Source organism: Narcine bancroftii, chromosome 6 (assembly GCF_036971445.1).
Source record: "Narcine bancroftii isolate sNarBan1 chromosome 6, sNarBan1.hap1, whole genome shotgun sequence".
Lineage (NCBI taxonomy): Eukaryota > Metazoa > Chordata > Chondrichthyes > Torpediniformes > Narcinidae > Narcine > Narcine bancroftii.
In genome coordinates this window covers 91,975,092-91,985,164 of record NC_091474.1, presented here as the reverse complement: position 1 = coordinate 91,985,164, position 10,073 = coordinate 91,975,092, and the positions used below count along the sequence as shown (strand labels likewise).

Here is a 10,073-nt window from a genome sequence, read left to right as displayed (position 1 = left end):
TTTCTATACCTGGTCTTACTGGGATTAAGGTCAGCAAGCGGACTTCCCGTTGCATGGTCGCCCTTTTGGCCTCTTCATCAGCCCGTCTGTTCCCAATCGCGGTCGGGGTATCTCCTCTCTGATGGCCTGGTATGTAGACCACTGCTATTTCCTGGGGTAATGTCAGGGCTTCCAGGGTCAGAGTAATCATCTGTTCGTGTGCCAACTCCTTCCCTCTTGATGTAATCAGACCGTGCTCCTTCCAGATCTTACCAAAGGTATGCACTACCCCGTATGCGTATTTGGAATCAGTGTAAATTGTCCCAGTTTTCTCTGCCAGTACTCTGAGGGCCCTCTGCAAGGCATATAGTTCGCAGGACTGTGCCGACCAGCTTCCGGGTAGCCTCGCAGATTCTACCACTTCCCAAGCATCTCCTTCTATTATGGCGTACCCGCTTCTCCTCATTCCGTCAACACATCTGGCGGAGCCGTCAATGTAGAATTCATATCCCTCTCCCAGGGGGGGTATCGCGAAGATCCTCTCGGGTCTTGGTCTGGAGTTCTGTCAACTCGACACAGTCGTGCTCCACTTCTTCCCCTGTTTCACCGCCGTATAAAAACTGAGCTGGGTTGCAACTATTATTCTTAGCAAACTGTAGGTCTTCTCCAACTATTAAAATGGTCTCGTACTTTAATATGCAGGAATCAGTCAGCCATCGATGGGCGGTTTGTGCTAATAGAACACTCACAGAGTGGGGGGTGTACACAGTCATCCTTCCTCCAAAAGTGAATTTGCGTGCCTCCTCCACCAACAGAGCAGCAGCCGCTACTCCCTGGATGCACGTCGGCCATCCACGAGACACTGGGTCCATCATTTTGGACAGGAAGGACACTGGGTGTCACTGGCCACCTTTTTCCTGCGTCAGAACCCCCACAGCTATTCCTTGATTATGGGTGACGAATAGCTGGAAGGGTTGCTTCAAAGAGGGCAGAGTGAGTACTGGGGTCCGCGTCAGGCGACGCTTTAGGTCCTCAAACCATCCCTTCTCCTCCTGGGTCCATTTCAATGGATGTTCATCCTCACTTGTCAGCTTTTCATACATAAACTTCACCAACGCCGAGTAGTCCTCTATCCATAACCTGCAGTAACCTAAGAGCCCCAGGAATTGTCTTATTTCCTTCTTATTACGGGGTAACGGCATTCTGGTGATTCCCGCAATCCTTTCAGGGGTAATCCGTTTCTGTCCTTTACTTATCTGGTGCCCCAGGTACACCACAGTCCTCTCAACGAACTGTAACTTGTTCCTGGACACTCGCAGACCCTTTTTCCCTAGATAGTTCAAGAGTCTAATTGTATCTCCCCTCATTTCTTGTTCCTTGGGCCCTGATAACAGCAGATCATCCACATACTGCATCAATTGGGAGTCATCGGACCGTGGATAGCCTGCCAAGATCTGTTCTAGCATTTGTCCAAATAGGTTCGGAGATTCAGTGAACCCTTGGGGCAATACGGTCCACCGAAGCTGCCTCCGTCTATCTGTCCTTGGATTCTCCCATTCAAACGCGAACATATCTCTACTTCCCTCTTCTAGTGGGCATGTCCAGAAGGCATCCTTCAGGTCAATAACACTAAACCACTCATGGTCTGGGAGAATCCGACTCATGATGGTATAGGGATTGGGCACCACCGGGTGGCGGGTCTGAACAGTAGCATTCAAACTTCTCAGATCCTGAACTAGACGATAGGATCCATCCGGTTTCTTCACTGGGAGTATGGGGGTGTTATAGGGTGACATACATTTCTCCAATAGTCCGTCCTGTATCAGGGTCTCGATTACCGGCTGTAGCCCCTTCCTCCCTTCCAAAGAAATAGGATACTGACGTTTCCTTACCGGCTGATGACCTGGTATTAATGTGACATGTAAAGGTGGGATGTCCAGACCTCCTCGATTTCCCTTCTTATACCAGACCCTCTCGTCAATCTGCCGTTCGTCTTCCTCCTTCAGAACACAGAGGTGGACCCGCACTTCTCTGTCCACGGAGAGAGCACCCAGACCTAGGAGAGCCTGTATATCTCTTCCTAAGAGGTTAAATCTGGCCGACGGTAACAACAAAAGGTCCTGTACCCCTTCTCTCCCTTCCAGCCTTACTGTCACTTGGGGAATTATCGATACAGTCCTGGGAGCCCCTTCTATCCCAGAAATTTTCAAATTGCTTTTTACAGGCTCGGTCCCAGTTGGCACAGTTATTACACTACTTCGTTCCGCTCCCGTGTCCACCATAAACACCACCTCTTCTCCCTGGGGACCAATTTTCAGTTTTACCAAGGGTTCCCTCTTATACTTGGTCCCCAACACCCGGAACCCCTGAACCCCCTAATCTTCTTCCATGAGTTCGAGGGTCCGCACTTCCCTCCTATATCGGGGGCATTCCCTCTTGAAGTGTCCTTCCTCGTTACAGTAATAGCACTTAGCGGGTCTCCTGGGTCTCCCCTCTCTTGGATTTCTTGGGTTGCTTAGAGGGGGCTTTTGTCTCCTTTCCTCTCTGGACCCGGCATTTACCTGTCGGATAGTCTGTACCATAATCTTCGCTGCCCTCTTTTGACCTTCCTCTTCCCTCCGCACATATACCCTTTGTGCCTTTTTTAACAGGTCGCTCAAGGGTTTTTCATTCCAGTCCTTCTCCTTTTCTAGTTTCTTCCTAATGTCCTGCCACGATTTGGACACAAATTCGATTCGAATAAGCTGTTCACCCATTGGTGTACTAGGGTCCACACCCGCATACTGTTGGACATTTTTTCTCACCCTCTCCAAGAAATCAGTAGGGGACTCATCTTTCCCCTGGTGGTTCCCAAATGCCTTGGCGAAATTGTGACCCTTTGGCACAGCCTCCCGTATCCCTTTAATCGTCCACTCTCTGTAGTGTCTCATATTTGTCAATCCCTCGGGTGTTCGTTTGTCCCACCTGGGTTCATTCAGGGGATATTTTTGTTCATGGGGTCTGGGGTCCCCAGATTGTTCACGTTCCCACATAAGGAGGGCAGCCTGTCGAATCATCTGCCTCTCCTGGGGTGAGAATAATGTTCCCATTATTGCGTGCATCTCTTCCCAGGTATATGTGTTTGGTCCTAGGAACTGGTCGAACTGTTCGGCCAGTCCAATGGGATCTTCCAACAGATTTTTCATTTCCTTCTTAAATCCCTGCACCAAAGTACTGGTTAGGGGAACGTTTACGTATCCCGTTCCCCCTCCCAGTCCTCCCATAGGAACTTCCCTCAGGGGATTTAGGCTTATTGGAGCCTTCGATGGTCCTGGACCAGTCTGGGATCTGGTCCAGGGTCGGTCCACCGGTGGAAGTCTAGGGTCCGACTCCCTTAGTTCAATGACTTCACTTAATTCATCCCTCCGTTTCCGGCCCCTTCCGGGAGAATCAGATTCATCACCTTCCCCCTCCAGCAGCAAGTTTCCCTCGGGCGCCGTGGGCGCCTGGGGAACATAAGGAGGGGGGAGGTTGTCCAAAGGTTCCCATTTCTTTTCTCCCGCTACCCCCAATTTAAAACATTTTGTTAAGGATCCTGGCCAGGGAACCCAACAAAATGCATACGCTGACTCTTCTTGATTCACCTTTGGTCTCGAGTATGTTTAATATATGTTTAATGCTTGTCTAACCCAATCCTCATTGGATCCGAATTTCGGCCACCAGACCGAGGAACCTTTGATAGGCTGTTTCGACCAAAGGAGACAATATTGAACCATCTTTCTCTTGTCTTTGTCTCGATATCATCTACTATCCCAATTTTCAAACATTCTCTCCAAAGGGCTGTCAGGAGGAACCCCCGGGAAAAGTCCCGATCCCTCAGACGAGCCCTTAGACTTTGTTCCTCCCATTTTTCCTGCCTAGATCCGTTTATCGTGGCTGAGGACCCCCTTCGTTTTCGGGACCCTACTCCCTTTCATCTCGGTTGCCTCGTCGGAGGTACTATCCCTCCGTTGGTTCCTGCCGAGGTTTCCCTGGGGTCTATCCTAAGGTCCCACGACGGGGTCCTCACGCCACCCTCTTTACACCTTATTTATGTTTTTACTCCGTCATGACCGTTACCTGGGTGGTCTCGACCGTCAATCCCCACACCACAATCGTAAGTCGTCACTTACCGGTGTCTTCCTGGGGTTGAACCATCACCCCTCTCCTTTTCGTCTTGTCGTGTCACCTTGTCCAGATACCACTCGCTCAAGCTGCCCGAGGTGACGAGCAAGGGACTAGGAGCCGCTGAACTCAGCAGGGTGCACCACCTCCGACGTCCCCCTTTCTCGCCTCCCCCCACGGCCGGAGTGTAGATCCCGGACAAGCCCCCAAATTGTCAGAAACACAAATTCTCACAAATGAGTCTCTTTAAGATCGGTGACACGACAAGCTTTATTCACAAGTCTGCAGAGTTGGACTCAACCGGCTTCTCGCCAAGTCAAGCCCTCTTTGAGTGTAAGGTTGTTGTTTGTGCCAAATTTTCAATCTTCTGTGTGCTGACTCTCGTTCCTTTTTATATAACCAACTACTATGGTTGTAAGAGATTCTATTTTTGAATAATCCAGAAACAGTATTTATTAAGGAAAAGCAGCACTGATTTTTGTCTTTATTAAATACAGCCTGAAAACTATTACTACAGAAGGCATAAACTTCACCTTTCAGTATCAAACTGACTTTCTCTTTGATCCTGAGCAAATGTTTCCATTCCTTCATGAATCTTAATGCAATCAATACCAGAGACTGGTAATTTACGTGTGATAATTAAAGTCTAAATCTGAGGTATACAGAACGTGGAGGTTAAAGTAAATCAGAACATAACTAGACATTAACTTGTTTGTATGTAAGAAATGAAACTCTTCGAATTAACTTGTACATGTGAACAACTGTTAGATGTCAATCATTTTCATTTCTTGGGGAAGAACATAATGACATGTTAGCCCAATGATCCTCAAACAAATTCATAGAGATATGCTGCCAGTAGTAAAGTGTAGGGGAAAGGGCTCAAGCCCCAAACGTGGGTGATGTGTCTTCACCTTTGCTACATAAGGGCATTGTCTGACCTGCTGAGTTTTTCCAGCATTGGTGTGTTTTTTCACAACCACAGTGTCAGCAGAATCTTGTGTTTTAACCAGGATTAAATTATGCGTATTATCCTTGAAATCAGATTGGGAAAGTGGGAAAGAAATTCTTAAATTGGTAAAATTATGCCACAGAGCCCATGACAAACCCAGGGGCGGCGCAGGCTCCTTTACCAAGATGGCGGCAGTTCTTGTTCCTTTACCAAGATGGCGTCGGCTCCGGTTCCTTCACCAAGATGGCGGCGAGGTCGCTCCGCCCTCCCATCACCTGCCCCAACGCTGGCCGGTTGCGCGCCGGCGCAGTTGCCACGTCGCTGCGAGCACGGCGTGAGGGCAAGTGGGAGCGTCTGCGGTTCGTGGATCGCGGCCCCAGCGGTAAGCGGCAGTCGTGAAGGTGGAAACCGGAGACAGACAGAGAGGGGAGGGGAGGGGAGGGGAGGGGAGGGGGTTGGGGGAGAAAGAGAGCTGGCCGGGCGGCGGGGTCTGGTGGCTGCGAGGCAGCAGGGCGCGGCAGCGCGAAGGCGGTAGGGCCTGGACCTGTCCACAGGCCCCGGGGTTGCTGCCTGCCAGGTGACAGCACTGGGTTGCCGCTTTACCCCGACCCCTCTGCCCCCCTACACCCTTTCCTCTGGCCTCCCCTTTCCCCAATGTCCTGGAGGATCTTCCACCCACCCCCGAAAAATTGGCCACCTTCTCCACTTACCTGTCCTGGACATTCCCTTTCCTAAACTGTGTCTGACTCACCTTGTCCTTCAGCCATTGCTGTCCTGCATGGTTCTGTTAACTTAACATCTCCAATTTACATTACTGAGCTATGAATGATTCCCTTGAATTCCTGCAGCTTGTCTCGTCCCCTCGACTCTAGCCTCAGTCAATCTTCGCCCTCCTCGACTCTAGCTAATTCTAAATCACTTCTCACTCTCTTTGCTATTTCCCTTCCCCCTCACTTTCCTTCTGTCCCCCTATCACTCACAACCCATTTCTGATCCTTCCTTCTCACTCCCACACCTGTCCTTTTAACCTGGTTCACCCACCACCCCCTCGTCGCCCTGGTCCCTATTTTTCTTCTCCATGCCCCACACTCTGCCTGTGGTCTCTGAGCTGTCTTCTCAACTGTACCCAGACCTTGTACCTGCTTCAGGCTTGTTACACAGTACTTCCCTGCACTCCATCCCACACTCCAGTTAATCTCCTGTTCAACCATCGGCTCCTTCCTTTACCTTACCTCCTCTTCCTACCCCTTTCCTTTTTTTCATCTGCCTTCTGTTCCCTTCCTCTTTTTATCTGCCCCCTTTCTTTTTCTTTCTCCCCCCCCCCCCCAATCGATATTGCCTGCTGTGCAATGACAACTGGAGAAATGTAAATGCAATTAAAGAAATCTGAGGATTTTTAAAATCTCAAATAGCATGCGACAACATATTTCAAATTGTTGCATGCAGTTTCCTTTGTATCCTGGCCAGTTTTTATTGTAGTCAATTCCAAAGTGGTTATTTACGCTGTTCCCTTTTTTCACATCTGTGATTTATAAGCTAGTATTTGAATTCTGTGGCAGGGAATACAGTTAACATTTCATTTGGTGACTTTGTATCCAAACGATGTTTAATTGTAAATCAAATGTTGTAAGTTGCAGAAAAGTATTAGGGATGACTCTACCAATGTTGAAAGACTGAATGATACTTGAGGTGGTAGTGCCAACTCTCAGAGGTGGTGAAGGCTTGTTGATCATCTAGATACATTGCTTCCCTCAAGATGCTAAAGTAAATTCTGTGTAGAGAATTCTGTCATCTACACAGAATTCTGATTTACCATGACCACCTCAGGGTTTGGAACTGGAACCCCTGCTCTTATAATAACATACATAAATGGTTTGGATAAGGATGTTTGACAAGGTTGAGTTAGTTGATGGTATGAAAATATGTGCTACAGCACAGAGTCATAGCATTGTCATGTGAGGCCACATTTGGAATATTTTGTGCTGTTTTAGTGAAGGAAAGTGAAAGAAGGCTATTATAAAGTTGGAGAGAGTACAGAAGTAATTTACAGTTGTTGCCAGGAGTAGGGAGGTTGACTTGAAAAACTAGGCACGTTTTTCTTAAGAGTATAGGAGATTGAGAGGGACCTTTTGGAGCTCTATAAATCATAAGGGGGCCTGGTTCCAAGAGCAGGAGAATCTCAGACAAGAGGGCATAACTTTATAGTGGGGAAGATTAGGTTGTGGAAGGGCTGTGAGGGGACAGTTCTTCACTCAGAGATGGTGAGGATATGGATGGTCTTGTGAGACAAAGAGATAGAGGCAGGTATGTTAGCTTCCTTGAAGAAATTCTTGGATAACTACATGGATGGGAGGGGCTTGGAGGAAAGCAAAGTGGGCTTTTTTTCCGTACTGTAATCACACAGTGGTCCCACATAATTGGTGTGTGAACGACCCGTGTTTAAAGTCAGTTCGGGTCGTTCACACTGAACCAAGAAAACCCGGGTCTGTGTGGCTTTTATCCAGAAGCCAATATGAAATGCATCAGCTCTGATATTACCTGCATGCGTTTACTCCTGCCGCGGACAAGTAAAGGGGATGCAGCATTGGTTGAGGATCAGAAAGAAAAGTTCTAATAGAAAATTTTTTTAAGACTGGGGAGAACTCTGCAATGGAGTTCACAGTTGTTAGTGTTTAGACTATTGGTTTTTGAGGTGTGTATTAAACTCTGAAATACACTAAACAGTTCTCATTGACCGCTCCCAGCCCAGGGCTCGGCTGCTAACGGTCGGGCTGTGCGGGCTGCCGGGGTTTGCCTGGCAACGGCGGCCTGTATTCGGTGCTCGGGCAGCGGTGTGGGCAGGCCCGGTCTCGGCTGGCTGTCTCTCCCCGTGATGCGGCCGTTACCTCAGGCGGACTCAGGCAGGACCTCGGGGCCCCCCCGGGCAGCAGCGGGTCCTCGGGCCTCCAGCAGCGGCAGCAACAGGAACTCGGGCCCCCGGGCGGCAGCAGGACCTCGGGCCTCCAGCGGCGACAGCAACAGGACCTCGGGCCCCCCGGCCCTCTGGGATCAGCTGAAAACGGCCATACTGCAATCCACTGAAGAGATACTGGGCTTCTCCTCCAGGAAAAACAAGGACTGGTTTGACGAAAACAACCAGGAAATCCAGGAGCTGCTGGCAAAGAAGCGATCTACCCACCAGGCTCACCTTGCAAAGCCTTCCTGGCCAGAGAAAAAACGAGCCTTCCGTCTCACATGCAGCCACCTTCAGCGCAAACTCCGGGAGATCCAAAATGAGTGGTGGACTAGCCTTGCAAAACGAACCCAGCTTAGCGCCGACATTGGCGACTTCTGGGGTTTTTATGAGACACTAAAGGCTGTGTACGGCCCCTCACCCTGTCCAAAGCCCTCTACGCAGCTCAGACGGTGAAGTCCTCCTCAGCGACAAGATCTCCATCCTCAATCGATGGTCAGAACACTTCCAATTCCTTTTCAGTGCCAACCGCTCAGTCCAAGAATCCGCCCTGCTCCAGCTCCCTCAACAACCCTTGAGTCTAGAGCTAGATGAGGTCCTCACCCAGGAAGAGACATATAAGGCAATTGAACAACTGAAAAGTGGCAAAGCAGCAGGTATGGATGGAATCCCCCCAGAGATCTGGAAGGCTGGCGGCAAAGCTCTGCATACCAAACTGCATGAGTTTTTCATGCTCTGCTGGGACCAAGGAAAGCTGCCTCAGGACCTTTGTGATGCCATCATCATCACCCTGTACAAAAAAAAGGCGAGAAATCGACTGCTCAAACTACAGGGGAATCACGCTGCTCTCCATTGCAGGCAAAATCTTCGCTAGGATTCTCCTTAATAGACTAATAGACATTGTCACCGAAAATGTCCTCCCAGAATCACAGTGTGGCTTTCACGCAAACAGAGGAACTACTGACATGGTTTTTGCCCTCAGACAGCTCCAAGAGATGTGCAGAGAACAAAACAAAGGACTCTACATCACCTTTGTTGACCTCACCAAAGCCTTTGACACCTTGAGCAGGAAAGGGCTTTGGCAAATACTAGAGTGCCTCGGATGCCTCCCCAAGTTCCTCAACATGGTTATTCAACTGCACGAAAACCAACAAGGTCGGGTCAGATACAGCAATGAGCTCTCCGAACCCTTCTCCATTGACATCGGCGTGAAGCAAGGCTGCGTCCTCGCACCAACCCTCTTTACTATCTTCTTAAGCATGATGCTGAAACAAGCCATGAAAGACCTCAACAATGAAGACGGTGTTTACATCCGGTACCGCACGAATGGCAGTCTCTTCAATCTGAGGTGCCTGCAAGCTCACACCAAGACACAAGAGCAACTTGTCCGTGAACTACTCTTTGCAGACGATGCCGCTTTAGTTGCCCATTCAGAGCCAGCTCTCCAGCGCATGACGTCCTGCTTTGCGGAAACTGCCAAAATATTTGGCCTGGAAGTCAGCCTGAAAAAAACTGAGGTCCTCCATCAACCAGCTCTCCACCATGACTACCAGCCCCCCCACATCTCCATCGGGCACACAGAACTCAAAATGGTCAACCAGTTTACCTACCTCGGCTGCACCATTTCATCTGATGCAAGGATTGACAAAGAGATAGACAACAGACTCGCCAAGGCAAATAGCGCCTTTGGAAGACTGCACAAAAGAACCTGGAAAAACAACCACCTGAACAAACACACAAAGATCAGCATGTACGGAGCCGTTATCATACCCACACTCCTGTTCGGCTCCGAATCATGGGTCCTCTACCGGCATCACCTACGGCTCCTAGAACGCTTCCGTCAGCGCTGTCTCCGCTCCATCCTCAACATTCATTGAATGACTTCATCACCAACATTGAAGTACTCGAGATGGCAGAGTCTGCAAGCATCGAATCCACGCTGCTGAAGACCCAACTGCGCTGGGTGGGTCACGTCTCCAGAATGGAGGACCATTGCCTTCCCAAGATCCTCCACTGGCCACCGAGACAGAGGTGCACCAAAGAAGAGGT

At 49.5% G+C, this 10,073-nt stretch overlaps 1 protein-coding gene across 3 annotated transcripts in view; it reads left to right on the top strand.

Moving 5' to 3' along the window:
- The first annotated feature begins 5,347 nt into the window (after positions 1 to 5,347).
- sec31b (SEC31 homolog B, COPII coat complex component) overlaps positions 5,348 to 10,073 on the top strand; it is a 71,072-nt gene continuing 66,346 nt past the window's right edge. For all 3 annotated transcript variants that reach the window (XM_069885706.1, XM_069885704.1, XM_069885703.1), the window contains exon 1: positions 5,348 to 5,453. The gene's annotated coding sequence lies outside the window, so the exon portion shown is untranslated. The remainder of the gene's footprint in view (positions 5,454 to 10,073) is intronic.